We start from the raw sequence: 18,567 nt of genomic DNA, 5'->3' as shown, positions 1-18,567 counted from the left end.
CTGTTCCAGCTCTATCTCCCAGTCTTCTCTTTTCCCTACTCATGGTCCTGCTGCTGTTTCACTGGGCTCGAGATTCCATTCCTGGCAGTGGAGGGAAGGGATGGAGTTGCAGTATTTATACAGCATACGGTGTGGCCGCAGAAAGGCTGGTCCACTCCCTCAGTATCGGTTTTGCCCAGATGCCAGTGCCGCCCACCTATTGTTGTCCATAGCTGACTCTCTAGACCGGAGGACATGCAACATTGGCTCTTTTGTGTGTCATGGTGGATGACACATTCTGTGTCCAACTGGTACCTTTTGTAGCATAATGCAGGGGGTCCTGTAGAGGCAGCATTGCTTTCCCTCCCCTCTTTTCAAGTTTTTGCTAATGTGGTCCTCTTCATTCTTTTTTTTTTTTTTTAAGAGAAGTAAGCCTTTGTTTTCTTGTTTCACAAATAAAGTTGGCTCAGTTGATTGCTTTTCCATGATTAGCCAAAGAGACCAATCCTGCATCATCCTCCAACTCCTACGACTCTTCCTTTGTTTCAGCCTAGGCTGCGACTGCGGCAGTGGCAGGTGCGGCAGTGGGGGCAGCGGCCACGGTGACAGCAGCCAAAAAGGCAGATGGGTCAGCCAGGAAGGCCTTGACTCTTTTAGTGAGTGGGAAGGTGTCACCAGCCTTTGAAGACAAAGCCAGACCTGCTCATATCTATTAATGATGGAAAGGGGCACTGTTGGCAATAACCTGCCTGTAGACATACGCTGACAACGTCGTGGACGCCCTCCAGGAGGTGAGAATGCAGTTTCCTCTGTGATGTCAAGCACTTCAGGGTTGTAGGTGCTGCCGCTGCCACCCACATGCTGGATGATCGACTCAAAGGAGGAGGGGGGAAATGTTCAGCATGTTCAGCAGTGTGGCTTTGCTGGCTCTCATTTTGTCTGTAGTCTTTATCAGCTGCAATTCACTAAGGATTTCAGTGGTGCCCCTAGAGATTTTAGTGGCGGCGTAAAGCCTGGAGAAGGAGGCCTTCTCGGGCCCCGGACCAGTGTTCGGGGCTGGCACAGTGACTTCACACAGGGCTATGATATGACACCAGCTGGCATGTTATTGGCCAGCAGCATGTCCCTGAACTCAGCAAGGTCTTCCTTACTGAGCACAAAGCCCCCATTCCACCAATGCGAGGCTGCAGTCTCTCCAGATACCCTTGAATGGCCTTGTGCATCATGGTGGTCTTGCCCATCAGCATGACAGCCTTCCCGTGGACGGACATGAATATGCTGCATCTGCTTGAAACCTACAGTGTGTGCCTCTACAGTGAAACATCTTGAGTAATCATCCAAAAGTTAGATGATCTTAAGGAAGTGGTGGGACTCCCAGCTTGTCCTGACCCCCGAGCTTCACGGTGGTATGTCAGGGATGGCCACATAGGGTTTAAATACAATGTCACTCTCACAAGGATGCCTGTAGAGACCTCTTCATTCTTTGGGTGGGCCTCCTTTGGGGAAAGCAAGCTGAATCATCTTACTAGATACTTTCAAGTGCCTATTCTAAGTTCACAAAAACCTAGAAATCCCCCGTCCCTCAGACTTGCTGCTTAGGAAACCAGAGGTGATGTTTACTTGTTCCTTCTCCTCTCTGCTGACCCTTTTCCCAGGCTCGCCCGGCATCGGCATACTTCTAGGTCTGCTACTCACTACAGAAGTGGTCAGCAATCCTCTCCATCCAGAATCACCCTCACACTTCTGGGGAGATGCTCTTAGGCATCCACTCTCCCCTTGGGGTTACAGTAGGGAGTGGGGAGTGGGTGTCCCCAATATGGTTTTTACTTTTTTTCTTTAGTATGATTTTCCAACTAGCTGTGTATTTTGTCCTCTAGAAGAGAAGGAAAGGAACATAGAATAAATCTTCATGTCCAGTCCTGACTGTTTTTATTCTTACAAGTAGCTAGATGTGCACTGAATAGTTTGTAATCTGAGTCTGTGTGTGTGTGTGGGGGGGGGTGTTGTTTTGAAAGTAGAGAGTTGTTAAGGGGAGGAGGGAAGCAGAAATCATCACTCTTTGTTTCAAGTTGCTAGAAATGACTCATTAGAGAGAAGAGATGTAGGAGAGGGGAGAGCGTTGCTGGAGTGACTCTTTAAACAGGAAGGGGGATGGTAGCCGGTGCTCCGTTGGTCTGCCTGCCTGGACCTTTTGCCTCTTGCCTTTCAGTTGAAAGTTTCCTGCCTTGTTTACTCTTTCCTGATTGTTGCTTTGGGTGTTCTGAATAATGTAGCCGAGTGCTTCATGAAGGATCAGAGAAGAAATAGGAACTTTTGAGAGGTCCAAGTTTTGGACTTAAGATTTTTTCACAACAGCTTTGATTGTGAGTTTAAAGTAGCGATATTCAACCAGGAGGAAGCAATAACAGCTAACGGATAATCGTGGTTATGTTTGTATGTTGATTTGTTTTCCTAAAAAAAAAAAAAAAAACACAAACTTCTCCCATAATGGCAATTGTTAGTGTTGGAGTTGGGAAAGCAGTTGGGGCATGGCCTCAGGGTAAGAATAGAGGACCAGAGGGTCAACCTCAGAACATCACGTTGAAGGGTGTCATCACTACTCCCTGAACGTGTAAATCATACAGCAGTCTTTCCTGTCTGGGATGAGCATGTGCATCTGTGCTTTGCTTTCCAAGAATGAAAGTTACGAGGGATGCCTGGGTGACTCGGTGAGCGTCTGCCTTTGGCTCAGGGTGTGACCCCGGGGTCCTGGGATCGAGTCCCCTGCAGGGAGCCTGCTTCTCCCTCTGCCTGTGTCTCTGCCTCTCTCTGTGTGTCTATCATGAATAAATAAAATCCTTATGAAAAAAGAATGAAAGTTATGCTTGTTTTATAACTGCATAAAGCTTGACCTAGTTGAATATGCAGGTACCTGCTTGAAGATACTGTTCTATAAAAGGGATCCCACTCTGAGCTCAGAAAGAAAGGGGTAGGAAATCTCCTTAGGCTTCAGAGGCAAGAGACAAAGATATCCAAGTGGAATGAAAGCGAATGTAGGCAGGAAGCCCTGGTGGGGTTGGAAGTTGAAGACCATAGGGGAGCGTAGAACAGAGTAGAAGGTAATACCAAAAAGGGGCCAGGTGTCCAGCGGGGAAGGCACACCTGACAGGTCTCACAGGTGGAAACAAAGTGTTAGCTAGAAGCCTCTGGAGACGTTAGAAGTAAAATGGTCAGGATCCAGGCAAGAAGTTCATTGACACTTGTGGGGCGTAGGAAGCAACCAATAACGTGAGCTTAAGGTAGGATTCCAAGCTCAAAATATTCTAAGACAGAGACCAGATTACAGTCTTGGTGTGACGGATAGAAATAGGTTAATGTGGCTAAAGTGAGTAATGTGGTCAAGCTATTCCAACTCTCGGCTCTCTGGAATATTTTACACGCACACGCAGACACAGGGAGGACTGATATAGTAAAGAACAGAATGCCCACAAAATCTCATAGAAGTAGAAGGAAAATATCAGTAATTTCATTCTATTTTTGCTTCTGTATGCTTTCTAAATGGTCTTCAGTGAATGTTATTTTAAAAATATTAATATAAAATGAAAAACAAAACAAAACAAAAAAGAAAAGCAATCGACGCAAATGAATTGCAGGGTACTTGCAGAGAGTTTGAGAATTTGGTATTTTGTTCGGTGACTGGTGATGGATCCTGCCTAGAAGGGGCACAGATGCAAAACTAAATTATTGCAGGACACAATAAATTCTCTTGGAATTGTAAATTTCCATATCCAATCTGTGGGCCTTTTATCTTCTAGTGGAAATTTCTCAACGGACTGATAGAACAGCCACTTTCTTCCAAAACCGTCATTTAGGTTGGGTCTGTCTGGGACAAGATGAAATAAGATTTGGAAATTATTGAACTGAGGTGATTAATTGGAAGGATTCAAACTGAATAAATTAAGATTGGACCCCAGTTCCTGTACTCAGCTGGATACTTTTTATTGGCCGATTGAGCCCATAATGGGATAATGGAATAAGAAGAATGTTGGGCTTTGTTTTTTAGTTCATTTTGCAAATGAGAAAAGCCTTAGGCAAAATTCCTTTTGTTCTTAATGCCAAAATATTTCACCATTAACTCAACATAAAATGTATTAGATAATAATTTCTAAAAAACACTGGACCAATAAACCTTGTAAAAATTTTTTAAAAAAAATCTTGTAAAATTTAAAAATGTTTCCTGTCCCAAATACTTTCATTAACCCCCAATGATAAAAGTAGAGCCAAAGATATTAATAACGAGAAGATAAACAAATCTTTCTCAGAGCTTTTATTCATACCTCAGGAATTGGGTTAGAAGAAAATAAATATTTGGTTACATGAATGAAATCCACTATTCAAGTGTATTACACACACATGTACGTGACTAAGTACAGTCCTCTGGTCCAGTTGCAAAGTCGGTTTGAATAACTCTCATGATTTTGACCTGTTCTTGTTCGTGTGTGTCCCCTGAATTTTGGAAAGGCACAGTAGCATTAGGACAATAATTGGATGGCTTGGCCATAGATTCCTTGGATGTTAGATGACTCACATGCTGTGTCTTTAATTAATGCAAGCCAGTTGTGTTTAGCAGGGGATAGCAAATGGGCCATTGTCGTGTTTGGTAGAGTCATGCCACCCTTACCCACCATGGGTTGGGTGGATAAAGGTCACAAAGGAGCCCCTAAGGAATATGACGATGCTAAATGGACCCTAAATGTGCCCTTCCCCACATAAGCACCGATTGAGGTTGTAATATGGAATTTATCAGGACTCTGCTAATTACAGATCCTTTCCACTCTTTGCTACAGTAAAATAACGAACCTCGTTTAATACCGTCATTAACATGCTGCGAGCGCAGTGATTGCTCCCATCCACAGAAACCCTCAGCACGACCCCCAGGTGGGCGGCGGACATGCGTGTTTTCTGACTCGGTTATTTGCTTTGTCATGACGGCTTTGGATGGACTTATTCAGGCTGAATGGGATTTACCTGTTAGGAGGACAGGTCTGGGATGATTAGGCCAAAGCAGCTGGCTTTATTCATGTTTTCCCATCTCTTAGTTCCACTTAACAGATACAACTCCTCCTGAGGCCAGCCCAGAGGTGTAAAGTGCCATTTTGTTTCTTGTTGCTACGGCCGTTTATCCTCTCGCATATATTTGCACAGGTTTTCTTGCTTCTAGATGGTAGTTGCGAGACTGCCGAAGTCACTCCTCTTTTCTGGATGTGTGTGTGTGGACACTGAGCTCCAGCATGCACAGCCTGCTGCGGCCTGGGCTCCCCCTGGGCTCCATCACTGCTCTGTTGGTTCGGGTGCATTGACTGGGCATGGGCGCTGAGCCTGGCGTAGAACCTGAGGCATTAGAATGGTTTCCCTAAACTTCCCTTCCGGAGTGGGGTGTCCTTTCCTTTTCTTCTTCTGTGCAGGGAGATAAGCTGCTCAGGCCCAGGGTCCGGGCTATGTGGACTCCCATAAAAGCCCTGGGCCCTTTCTGTGTGATGCTTTATTTTTTGTTCTAAGCAACTAAACAAGTTTGTCTTCATGCTTCCCCTGTGTCATCCTGCACCTGTCCATTAGGATCAACCACCAAATTCCCTAACCAGTGAGTGCAGGGTTGGCAGAGATGCCCACGATAGCTCCTTGTGGGATGCGTGAGCTGGCATCAGCTCACCACTGTTTATGGGTATCTCACACTTTGTGTGGTGTTCCCAATTCCAATTAAAAAGGGAGTCAAAATTCAGGGGAGTCAATAGTATAAAGGCGTACCTTGCCTAATGCAGTAGAAATGGCCCAGAAAGTTGCACCTGAATAGAATATTTATTAATCATAAGGGAGGTCATTATATCGGAGAAAACTGTAGTGAAAAGTTTAGTAAAGCAAAGATTTCAAAAAAAAAATACATTTTTTCCAAATAAACCATGCCTCCTGATTTATTTAACTTTTTTTTTTTTTTTTCTTTTTTTTTTTTATTGGTGTTCAATTTACTAACATACAGAATAACACCCAGTGCCCGTCACCCATTCACTCCCACCCCCCGCCCTCCTCCCCTTCCACCACCCCCAGTTCGTTTCCCAGAGTTAGCAGTCTTTACATTCTGTCTCCCTTTCTGATATTTCCCACACATTTCTTCTCCCTTCCCTTATTTTCCCTTTCACTATTATTTATATTCCCCAAATGAATGAGAACATATAATGTTTGTCCTTCTCCGACTGACTTACTTCACTCAGCATAATACCCTCCAGTTCCATCCACGTTGAAGCAAATGGTGGGTATTTGTCATTTCTAATAGCTGAGTAATATTCCATTGTATACATAAACCACATCTTCTTTATCCATTCATCTTTCGTTGGACACCGAGGCTCCTTCCACAGTTTGGCTATCGTGGCCATTGCTGCTAGAAACATCGGGGTGCAGGTGTCCCGGCGTTTCATTGCATTTGTATCTTTGGGGTAAATCCCCAACAGTGCAATTGCTGGGTCGTAGGGCAGGTCTATTTTGAACTCTTTGAGGAACCTCCACACAGTTTTCCAGAGTGGCTGCACCAGTTCACATTCCCACCAACAGTGTAGGAGGGTTCCCTTTTCTCCGCATCCTCTCCAACATTTGTTGTTTCCTGCCTTGTTAATTTTCCCCATTCTCACTGGTGTAGGTGGTATCTCATTGTAGTTTTGATTTGTATTTCCCTGATGGCAAGTGATGCAGAGCATTTTCTCATATGCATGTTGGCCATGTCTATGTCTTCCTCTGTGAGATTTCTGTTCATGTCTTTTGCCCATTTCATGATTGGATTGTTTGTTTCTTTGGTGTTGAGTTTAATAAGTTCTTTATAGATCTTGGAAACTAGCCCTTTATCTGATATGTCATTTGCAAATATCTTCTCCCATTCTGTAGGTTGTCTTTGAGTTTTGTTGACTGTATCCTTTGCTGTGCAAAAGCTTCTTATCTTGATGAAGTCCCAATAGTTCATTTTTGCTTTTGTTTCTTTTGCCTTCGTGGATGTATCTTGCAAGAAGTTACTATGGCCGAGTTCAAAAAGGGTGTTGCCTGTGTTCTTCTCTAGGATTTTGATGGAATCTTGTCTCACATTTAGATCTTTCATCCATTTTGAGTTTATCTTTGTGTATGGTGAAAGAGAGTGGTCTAGTTTCATTCTTCTGCATGTGGATGTCCAATTTTCCCAGCACCATTTATTGAAGAGACTGTCTTTCTTCCAATGGATAGTCTTTCCTCCTTTATCGAATATTAGTTGCCCATAAAGTTCAGGGTCCACTTCTGGATTCTCTATTCTGTTCCACTGATCTATGTGTCTGTTTTTGTGCCAGTACCACACTGTCTTGATGACCACAGCTTTGTAGTACAACCTGAAATCTGGCATTGTGATGCCCCCAGCTATGGTTTTCTTTTTTAAAATTCCCCTGGCTATTCGGGGTCTTTTCTGATTCCACACAAATCTTAAAATAATTTGTTCTAACTCTCTGAAGAAAGTCCATGGTATTTTGATAGGGATTGCATTAAACGTGTATATTGCCCTGGGTAACATTGACATTTTCACAATATTAATTCTGTCAATCCATGAGCATGGAATATTTTTCCATCTCTTTGTGTCTTCCTCAATTTCTTTCAGAAGTGTTCTATAGTTTTGAGGGTATAGATCCTTTACATCTTTGGTGAGGTTTATTCCTAGGTATCTTATGCTTTTGGGTGCAATTGTAAATGGGATTGACTCCTTAATTTCTCTTTCTTCAGTCTCATTGTTAGTGTATAGAAATGCCACTGACTTCTGGGCATTGATTTTGTATCCTGCCACGCTACCGAATTGCTGTATGAGTTCTAGCAATCTTGGGGTGGAGACTTTTGGGTTTTCTATGTAGAGTATCATGTCATCGGCGAAGAGAGAGAGTTTGACTTCTTCTTTGCCAATTTGAATGCCTTTAATGTCTTTTTGTTGTCTGATTGCTGAGGCTAGGACTTCCAGTACTATGTTGAATAGCAGTGGTGAGAGTGGACATCCCTGTCTTGTTCCTGATCTTAGGGGAAAGGCTCCCAGTGCTTCCCCATTGAGAATGATATTTGCTGTGGGCTTTTCATAGATGGCTTTTAAGATGTCGAGGAATGTTCCCTCTATCCCTACACTCTGAAGAGTTTTAATCAGGAATGGATGCTGTATTTTGTCAAATGCTTTCTCTGCATCCAATGAGAGGATCATATGGTTCTTGGTTTTTCTCTTGCTGATATGATGAATCACATTGATTGTTTTACGGGTGTTGAACCAGCCTTGTGTCCCAGGGATAAATCCTACTTGGTCATGGTGAATAATTTTCTTAATGTACTGTTGGATCCTATTGGCCAGTATCTTGTTGAGAATTTTTGCATCCATGTTCATCAGGGATATTGGTCTGTAATTCTCCTTTTTGGCGGGGTCTTTGTCTGGCTTTGGAATTAAGGTGATGCTGGCTTCATAGAACGAATTTGGAAGTACTCCATCTCTTTCTATCTTTCCAAACAGCTTTAGGAGAATAGGTATGATTTCTTCTTTAAACGTTTGATAAAATTCTCCTGGGAAGCCATCTGGCCCTGGACTCTTGTGTCTTGGGAGGTTTTTGATGACTGCTTCAATTTCCTCCCTGGTTATTGGCCTGTTCAGGTTTTCTATTTCTTCCTGTTCCAGTTTTGGTAGTTTGTGGCTTTCCAGGAATGCATCCATTTCTTCTAGATTGCCTAATTTATTGGCGTATAGCTGTTCATAATATGTTTTTAAAATCGTTTGTATTTCCTTGGTGTTGGTAGTGATCTCTCCTTTCTCATTCATGATTTTATTAATTTGAGTCTTCTCTCTCTTCTTTTTAATAAGGCTGGCTAATGGTTTATCTATCTTATTAATTCTTTCAAAGAACCAACTCCTGGTTCTGTTGATCTGTTCCACAGTTCTTCTGGTCTCGATTTCGTTGAGTTCTGCTCGAATCTTTATTAACTCCCTTCTTCTCTTGGGTGTAGGATCTATTTGCTGTTTTTTCTCTAGCTCCTTTATGTGTAAGGTTAGCTTTTGTATTTGAGTTCTTTCCAGTTTTTGAATGGATGCTTGTATTGCGATGTATTTCCCCCTTAGGACTGCTTTTGCTGCATCCCAAAGATTTTGAACGGTTGTATCTTCATTCTCATTAGTTTCCATGAATCTTTTTAATTCTTCCTTAATTTCCTGGTTGACCCTTTTATCTTTTAGCAGGATGGTCCTTAACCTCCATGTGTTTGAGGTCCTTCCAAACTTCTTGTTGTGATTTAGTTCTAATTTCAGGGCATTATGGTCCGAGAATATGCAGGGGACAATCCCAGTCTTTTGGTATCGGTTCAGACCCGATTTGTGACCCAATATGTGGTCTATTCTGGAGAAAGTTCCATGTGCGCTTGAGAAGAATGTGTATTCAGTTGAGTTTGGATGTAAAGTTCTGTAGATATCTGTGAAATCCATCTGGTCCAGTGTATCATTTAAAGCTCTCGTTTCTTTGGAGATGTTTTGCTTAGAAGACCTATCGAGTATAGAAAGAGCTAGATTGAAGTCACCAAGTATAAGTGTATTATTATCTAAGTATTTCTTCACTTTGGTTAATAATTGATTTATATATTTGGCAGCTCCCACATTCGGAGCATATATATTGAGGATTGTTAAGTCCTCTTGTTGAATAGATCCTTTAAGTATGATATAGTGTCCCTCTTCATCTCTCACTACAGTCTTTGGGGTAAATTTTAGTTTATCTGATATAAGGATGGCTACCCCTGCTTTCTTTTGAGGACCATTCGAATGGTAAATGGTTCTCCAACCTTTTATTTTCAGGCTGTAGGTGTCCTTCTGTCTAAAATGAGTCTCTTGTAGACAGCAAATAGATGGGTCCTGCTTTTTTATCCAGTCTGAAACCCTGCGCCTTTTGATGGGGTCATTAAGCCCGTTCACATTCAGAGTTACTATTGAGAGATATGAGTTTAGTGTCATCATGATATCTATTCAGTCTTTGTTTTTGTGGACTGTTCCACTGAACTTCTTCTTAAAGGGGAATTTTAAGAGGCCCCCTTAAAATTTCTTGCAGAGCTGGTTTGGAGGTCACATATTCTTTTAGTTGCTGCCTGTCTTGGAAGCTCTTTATCTCTCCTTCCATTTTGAATGAGAGCCTTGCTGGATAAAGTATTCTTGGTTGCATGTTCTTCTCATGGAGGACCCTGAATATATCCTGCCAGCCCTTTCTGGCCTGCCAGGTCTCTGTGGAGAGGTCTGCTGTTACCCTAATACTCCTCCCCATAAAAGTCAGGGATTTCTTGTCTCTTGCTGCTTTAAGGATCTTCTCCTTATCTTTGGAATTTGCAAGCTTCACAATTAAATGTCGAGGTGTTGAACGGTTTTTATTGATTTTAGGGGGGGATCTCTCTATTTCCTGGATCTGAATGCCTGTTTCCCTTCCCAGATTTGGAAAGTTTTCAGCTAGAATTTGTTCAAATACATATTCTGGCCCTCTGTCCCTTTCGGCGCCCTCGGGAACCCCAATTAAACGTAGGTTTTTCTTCCTCAGGCTGTCGTTTATTTCCCTTAATCTATCTTCATGGTCTTTTAATTGTTTGTCTCTTTTTTCCTCAGTTTCCCTCTTTGCTATCAACTTGTCTTCTAGGTCACTCACTCGTTCTTCCACCTCGTTAACCCTCGTCGTTAGGACTTCTAGTTTGGATTGCATCTCATTCAATTGATTTTTAATTTCTGCCTGATTAGCTCTAAATTCTGCAGTCATGAAGTCTCTTGAGTCCTTTATACTTTTTTCTAGAGCCACCAGTAGCTGTATAATAGTGCTTCTGAATTGGCTTTCTGACATTGAATTGTAATCCAGATTTTGTAACTCTGTGGGAGAGAGGACTGTTTCTGATTCTTTCTTTTGAGGTGAGGTTTTCCTTCTAGTCATTTTGCTCAGTGCAGAGTGGCCAAAAGCAAGTTGTATTGGGAAAAAGAGAAAAAGAGAGGAGAGAAAGAAGGAAAGAAAAGAGAAAGAGAAAAAAAAAGGGAAGAAAAAGAAAAAAAAACGAAAAAAAAAAAAAAGAAGAAAAAGAGAAAGAAAAAGAAAGGAGAAAATAAGGGGGTGGGGGAAGGAAACAAATCAAAAAGCAAAACAAAACAAAAACAAAAACAAAAACAAACAAACAAAAAAAGAACCACCGGGGAGTATCTTCTGATTCTGTGTACTTTAAGTCCCTTGGCTTCTCCTGGAAGTTGTCAGTCTAGCTGGTGTTCTGGGGGAGGGGCCTGCTGTGCTGATTCTCAGGTGTTAGCAGTTGGGGGAGCTGCTGTGCCCCCTCCTGGTGCAGGGCTCAGTGGGGGTTGTTTACCCCGTGAGGCCGCAGGAGGAACAGCCCCAGTGGCGGGGCAGCTCTGGAAACCTGGATTCAGCTCCGGCAGGAACTCCGTCTGCAGGGCCTGGAGGCTCCGGGGCGGGGCCGCTGATCTGCTCAGCTGGGGCAGGAGCGTCCTCGCTGTCCTGGGCCCTCCCGGCCTCTGCCTGTCCCGGGGGAGGCGGGATCCTGGGCTGTGTCCCGGCGCCCTGTGTCCCGGCGCCTGCGCTGTTGGATTCGCGCTCCCGGGCCGCGCAACCCCCTCCGCGGAGCCGCCGCCCGAGCCCCTCCGAGCTGCTCCTGGAACCGCGCAGCCCCCTCCGCACGGAGCCTCTTCCTCTGCCCGAGCCCGGCCGAGCTGCTCCCGGGGCCGCGCAGCCCCCTCCGCGGAGCCGCCGCCCGAGCCCCCCCGAGCTGCTCCGGGTCCCGCCGGGTCCCGCCGTGCGCGCTGCAGCCCTTAGGGAGCTCGGCGCACTCTCCTGGGCGCGCAGTTGCTGTTACTGTCCCCGGGAGCCCGAGGGCATCCTCGCCCTCCTGGTTCCTGCTCCACCTCCCCGCGAGCCCCTTTCCCCCGGGAAGGTCGGTGCAGCTCCTGCTCCTCCGGGACGGGGCTCTCCTGTCCTGGGGACACTCGCCCCGGCCTCAGCCCGGCTCCTCGCGGGCCCCTCCCCCTTGGAGGCCTTTGTTCCTTTACTTCTTTTTCCCCGTCTTCCTACCTTGATAGAAGCGCGAACTCTTCTCACTGTTGCATTCCAGCTGGTCTCTCTTTAAATCTCAGGCCGAATTCATAGATTTTCAGGATAATTTGAAGGTTTTCTAGGTAGTTTGGTGGAGACAGGTGATTTGGGGACCCTGCTCTTCCGCCATCTTGCTCCTCCCCCCCGATTTATTTAACTTGTACACATGGAGTTTACCTTTCACATTTTCTTTAAAGTAATATATGTCTATAAAACTAAAAAAAAAAAAAAACTGTAACAGTTTTATGGGGGGCTGGGGCTGGAGCAGGGATCTCTCATGAGTCTTTCATTTTTTAGGTTGTCTCGTTCCCTTCAGATGGAAAGATGACTCGTTTCTTTGGCAGCTTCTGACAGGTGCCGAGGAGTCACCTGCAAAGACATCGTGTTTTCCGTGGGGGAATCTGCATTTCCGTTTGGTCATGTGCTTCCTCTGTTCCTTGAACGGAGGCATAAGGAAGTAGCAGAGCTGGATTTGGGCGCTGGTTCTGCTCTAGATGGCTGCATGATTGGAACAAAGCCGATGGCCTCTCTGAGTCTCCTTTTTTAAATCAATAAAACCAGAAGAGTCTGCTTAATGGTTGCTAAATTTGCATCTAGTGGTGCAGTTTTAAAAAACAAAAATAAATGTGAGTGTCCATCTTTGAAAACATTACCAAATCGTGAATTTCTCTATTTATATTCAAATGCTAACTATGAAGGACACATGTGCATTTATGAAGGCGAATAATGGCATAGAACTGTAGGGAAACTTATATGTTTAATAGAGCTAAGCGATTCACGCCCAGTAGTGGCAAACTGCATTCCTGAGTAATGGTGGAATATATTTTCTCAGGTGATAGCTTAAATTCAGCCCTGTTGGGGCTTAATTAAGGAGTGCTGTCTGTAGTCATGAGCGATTCTGTGGAGTAAAATCACTGGAGAAATAGAAACGCTCCAGAAAGCAATGCCAGTCTTTGGCATTGGAGGAATAATCTGGTTGAGCTAGTTTGGGCTCTTAAATTTGAAGGAGATTCAAGGCTCTGTTGAACGGACCAGAGGTGAGTCCCAGTGGTGTTGGTCTGTTGGAAAGAGCCAGGGAAGTCGATTTTGTGTCTGGGCTGTTGGGCAAGTTCCCGAAACCAATTTTCTGCTGGAAACGGTGTGTATCCTTCTGGCAACAAGCTGCTTGAGCAATGAGCTGTCACATTTCAACGCAGAAACCTTTTGTTTGGCAATGAGATAATTTTAGTTCTTTTTCTATCAGGAATCTATTTAGAAATTCAGCATAAATGCATTTGGAGTATACTGGCTTCTTCATAGGGGAGCTGAGGTCCAGAGCAAATCATAATGTGTGGGTGTGTTCCTCCGTTCTCATCGGCACCTCCTTCCATATGCCAGGTTTAGATACAGGGGAAAAAAGCACCAAGGGCAACCTTGGAAGGTGGTTCCCAAAGCACAGTATGTGCAGAGTGCAAGAAAGCACATCCATTCTTTGCCTTACCAGTGGAGGTCAGAGAGTGATTTAGAAGCTGAATCTGTAAAAAAAAATAAATAAAAAAATAAAAAAATAAAAAAAAATAAAAAAGAAGCTGAATCTGTGTGTGTCAGTTCCTAAGGTTTTGTTGGCATCTCCTGGCTTTTGCACTAGATAAGCTTTATCAGCCTTCTCAGCTTTAAACCACTAAGATACTAAGTATTATAAGGGATGTGCTTGTATTCAGATGGCTAAGAGTTCTACCAAGACAGACCATCCAATCGTCTTTATTTTTATCTTTGGTTTTTATAGTATATAATACTGCCCATTTGTTCTTACATGCGACTAGTATGGTATTCGAGTACATTTTCTGATATCATTTTGTGATACTCTATTGCTTATGCAAGGAAAAATGGACACGACAAAATTACACTGCTTTTCAGGTGGCTTAGGTGCATGTCTTCTAACATAGAGTCTGCGTACAATATAATCTGAACAGAATCATGGTATCTTCCTTCCTTTCCAAGAAATCCCTGTTCACTTATCTTTATTTATGTACCAATAGAGAGCAAACTGCAGCTTTCCTTTACATTTCCTTTCATTTTCTCTGTTCACCTAACCTTTCAACAACCCTTTTGAATTCAATAGAGCATGTAATTATTGCACCATATAGAAACAGTTGGGGGAAACAAATGGCATAGTGCAAAAAGGTGTAATTTATGGTAGCAAGTCATCCAGAAAAACGTGGAAGGAATGTTCAACTTATTTTAAATATCTTAATACCATTGCCTTTTTTCTTTCAGTTGTGCACGTTAAATTCTTCATGTGACACATGAAAAATTATTAAACACAAGCTTATATAAAAATCCAGCAGAAGTTGCTATAAAAATTAAAATGTTCCAATTTAAATGACAATAGGAAACCAGCAGGGTTTAAGGCATTTATTTTCTTGGTTCAAATATGTGACTGTAACTAGAGTCTAGACATTTTCGTTTGTCAGCAGCTCAAATAACTTCTCATGTTCTTCAATCTTAGAAAGATACAAAGGTGAGATTCTGGCCTCATAGCGCAGCAGCGTGAAGGTAGAGCGTGTGCGTGCGTCAGTGTGGTGGTCGGATGGAAGTACAGCCGACACGTTGATGTTGATTTTATGAGGAAATCTGATGTATAGAGTATGGGACTGTAGCAATGTGAAAATAATGCTCTCACATAGTAATATTACAGCCTACATAGGTGTGTATATATGTGTACACATTGTAAATCTATAAATAGCATGCTAGCATTTAATTTGGGAGTTAGGACTTTCAAAATCAGAAATATAGTACACAGAGAAGTATTATTTCAAAGTGTTTACTTCATTATTTGGCTTCTGTGAAATCCCAGTGCTCAACTATGGATTTGACCCATGTTTTAGCTCAGGTCCTCTCAACATTGGATTCAATAAAATAATCTGGGGAACTTAAAAAAAAAATCCCAATGCCAAGACCCCATCTCTGGAGATTCTCATTTAATTGGTCGGGAAGTGAGGCTGGGCATTGCTGATTTTTAGCAGCTCCCTTGATGAATCTAATGTGCAGTCAGGGTTGACAGCTACTGCTTCCGGCCTGTGTCGACGAGCAGTCGGTGGGGGTATCTAACATCCCCCACGTGGTGAGCTTGTGTTCCTGGAGGTCTTCCTGCCATGGTGACCGCGGAGACCTAGAGCTGCTGATGTCTGCAGAAGGGTCCCGTCTCTAGGTTCAGGCAGAAAGACCCAGGATGGGCAGTGCAATGGGAAATACCTCAGGAAGGACTGTGTTTTAGGTGATGCATACAAGATTATAAGCTTAGGTGGAGTCAGGCCTTGAACCCAGTCTTCTGTAGTGAGAGGGTCGAATGTGAGTCTCTGGAGTCAGACTGCAGGCCTGGCTATGTTGGCCTCTGCGTTAGCTGGCTGGTGCAGTGGTGATGCATGTGTCATTTATTCGTCAGCCTGGTAAAGACTGGAACTCCTCACTTTTGAGCCGGTTATATTTGGGGAAGAAAAATATGGCACCAGCCACAGTCTTACATGACAGGTCTTAGTTACTTAACCTCTTTTGGCCAAAGTTTTCCTTTAAAAAAAAAATTATTTATTTATTCATGAGAGACACAGAAAGAGAGGTAGAAACACAGTCAGGGGAGAAGCAGGCTCTCCGTGGGGAGCCTGATGAGGGACTCGATCCCAGGACCCCAGGGTCACACCCTGAGGGAAGATGCTGAACCCCTGAGCCACCCGGGCATCCCTGGGTTTCAGTGTTCTTACGTCTCAGTTAGACGGGTGTCCTGTTGGGCATGAAGATCTGGATTTGCTCTCTGCAGTTGCATGGAGTTGATTTAGGTTTCAGACAGACTGGAGTTTGAATTCTGGCTCCATCTCTGGACTTTGTGCCTCTGTGTATCCTCTATGAACGAGAGTTCTTTGGTCTATTAATGTGATGGTGTAATAGTACCTACCTCAAGAAGTGGTTGTGAGTTGGTGTACGTAGAGTGCTTTGTGCTGTGCCAGGCACACATGGGTGTGTACACGCTGTAGTATCAGGTACTTCATGTCCCTGGGAAGACATGTGTATGTTTCCAAATGTCTGGAGTATTTAAGTATTTACATGCTAACATTCAGAAATGTGCGTGTGTTTAATACAGAGGGAGCGTGTGCATGCACTTGGGAGGAGGCAGAGGGGATCTTAAACCGGCTTCATGTGGGGCTCGATCCGGGGCTCGATCTCACCACCCTGAAATGATGACCTGAACCAAAATCAAGAGTCGGATGCCTAACTGACTGAGCCACCCAGGCACCCTCCCCCTCCTTTTTTTTAGACCTTTGAAAGGATGTAGCGTCCCTGATGAGATTGACGCTCTTGACTCGGTTGGTTAGGCGACGGTCCCTTAGATGGTCAAGAAGTGCCTTGATGAAGACTTGGTGCAGCTGATACAGAAATGCCTCCTCATGCGCAGCCAGGAAGCTGCTGCCTTGTGAAAGCAAAATAAATGTTATCATGTATTAGCTCAGGAGCAAAGGAACATAATTTTTAATGAATGACGCTTCTCTCTTTAAGCTACTTTAAAGTCATTTGTCACCATCTACGCTCAGAAAACAGCGAACATTCTCACAGAACATGCATGCACGTCTTTTGTTGCGGCTCTTCCCACCCCTGCCTTCAGCGGGAACCCACGCTGTGAGCCATACGATGAAGTGTGAGGAATGTTAAGGCCGGGGGGAGCGTGAAGGGGTGGGTGGGTGGGTGTGGGAGTCCCTGTGTGTAACTACCTTCTAAAATTAAAGATAAATTGTTTCTTAATTACCTGCTATTTCGGAATTAATGTGCATTCCTCTCTCCCACTACTTTGGATGATCAAGGGCTGATCAGACTCAGTTATTTTAGGGTATTTTTCCTCTGCTCTGTAACACCTGATATTTAGAAACCGAATCCCCTTCTAGCTCTCCTTTATTTTTCCTGTGTTCATATCAGTGCTCCCCAGGACTTCGTTTGAACAATTCAACCTTGTCAGAGGAGAATCATGCTCTCCCCGTATTGTACTTAATTGTGCGCCCTGTTGCTTCTAAGCCGTGTGCTTTATGTACCTTGCGCACTTGTCAGCAGCGGCATTCCTTTTCATAGTCCCACTAGGTAAGAATGACACCTTATAACCTTGCTCTCTCGCCTTTCTCTTCTTTGTTAGGTAAAAACAAAAGGGGTATTTTGATTTATAAGTGGGAGTCTAGCTTGGCTCTCACCTTCAGGATATCCTTGCACAGGGAAGAAGACGAATGTTTTCTGCTCTATGAACAGCCTATAGAGAATTTGCTTCGCATGTTCTTGAACTTCCTACCCCTTGCTTTGGGGTCCCTCCCACGCCATGGAAAGGGAGAGCTGTGGAGAATGTGGATTCTTGGAAATTCTCTGCTGAAGCCAGATGTCTTGCCTCCAGCAGCGGTATATTTGGGGGACATTAGGTTGCTTGCCTTTCGTACAGTTGTGTCAAGGTAATAATTCATATTGTCTGATCAAACAGTTGGCAGGGCTTGGCTGTCAGGCCAGTCTTTTAGAATTTTGCATTGACAATTTCTGAATGAAATAAAGGCTGCAAATTATATTCAGTCCTGGGAACTTGATCCTGGGGATAAAATTAGAAAATTGGGAATGGTTTGTTAGTTGGATAAGTTTAGTTTTGCAGTCAGCTGATGCTTCATTTTATCTATCATCTATCATCTATCATCTATCAATCATCTATCAATCATCTATCATCTATCTATCATCTATCTATTTCTATCATCTATCATCTATCAATCATCTATCATCTATCACCTATCTATCATCTATCATCTATCTCTATCTATCATCCATCTATTTATCTATATCTATCTATCATCTATCTATCATCTATCTATCTATCTATCTATCTATCTATCTATCATCTATCATCTCTCTATCCATCCATCCATGTATCATCTATGTGTCTGTCTATACCTGTCTTTTTACCATCACTTTTTTGAAGGTGATAACTTTTTATACAATGAAGTGCATCAATGGCAGGTAGAGTTCATTGACATATGTATATATTCAGGTTTAACCACCACCCTAACCAAGTTATGGAACATTTCTGTTATGCCTGATTTTTCCTTATGCCCCTTTCAAGGTGATAAGAACAGCCCATCACAGGCTGTCATTCTTAAATGAAGACACATCATCAAAACTCAGTTGTAACTGTGTGGCTAAGACTGACTTTAACAAAAGCAATACTCACTATAATTAATTTATTGTAAGTAGAAACATGCAGGCACTAAAGGAGTTGCTTCTCTTGACTGGCAGCTCAGAGGAGGAGGGGAGGAAAGGGTGGAAGTGAGTGGATGTTAGGGCGCAGCGTATCTCCTGCAGTTAGCTCAGGATGTTCAGGCCTCGGCTTTTGACAGACCTGCTTTTCTCTGCTTTAGCAGAAGGAAGGACAAGATGCAGCGAAGGACAAGATGATCCAAAAGGAAAAGTGTCACATGTAGTAGAG

General features: G+C 43.5%; 1 pseudogene; it reads right to left on the bottom strand.

The window, feature by feature from the left end:
- Positions 1-445: 445 nt before the first annotated feature.
- LOC100687407 lies at positions 446-4,911 on the bottom strand (annotated as a pseudogene).
- Positions 4,912-18,567: the final 13,656 nt, after the last annotated feature.

The sequence above is a fragment of the Canis lupus genome, chromosome 19, assembly GCF_011100685.1.
Source record: "Canis lupus familiaris isolate Mischka breed German Shepherd chromosome 19, alternate assembly UU_Cfam_GSD_1.0, whole genome shotgun sequence".
NCBI lineage: Eukaryota > Metazoa > Chordata > Mammalia > Carnivora > Canidae > Canis > Canis lupus.
Note: the sequence above shows the minus strand (reverse complement) of the source record. Positions and strands in the feature narration are given on the sequence as shown.